Source organism: Phoca vitulina, unplaced genomic scaffold, assembly GCF_004348235.1.
Source record: "Phoca vitulina isolate PV1807 unplaced genomic scaffold, GSC_HSeal_1.0 scaffold21, whole genome shotgun sequence".
Lineage (NCBI taxonomy): Eukaryota > Metazoa > Chordata > Mammalia > Carnivora > Phocidae > Phoca > Phoca vitulina.
Window position 1 is genome coordinate 31,332,142 of NW_022589724.1, and position 423 is coordinate 31,332,564.

The window sequence follows — 423 nt, forward strand, 5'->3', positions numbered from 1 at the left end:
GGGTGGATGGATGGATGGATGGGTCGGTGGATGGTGGATGGGTGGGTAGATGATGGATGGATAGATGGCTGGGTGGAAGAATGGATGGTGGATGAGTGGTTGGATGGATGGACGGATGAATTATGGATAGTGGGTGGATGGATGGATGGATGGGTCGGTGGATGGTGGATGGGTGGGTGGATGGATGGTTGGATGGTGGATGGGTGGATAGATGATGGATGGTATGGCTGGGTGGATGGATGGATGGTGGATGGCTGGGTGGGTGGATGCATGGATGGTTGGATGGATATATTGGTGGTTAGATGAACGGACAGATAGGTAGGAGTTAAATCAGGAGAACTGCCTATAGCCCCGTCTGCCACCAACTAGTTATTTGGCTCTTGGAAGGTCAATTAGACTCTCTAGGATAGCTTCCCCACTTGA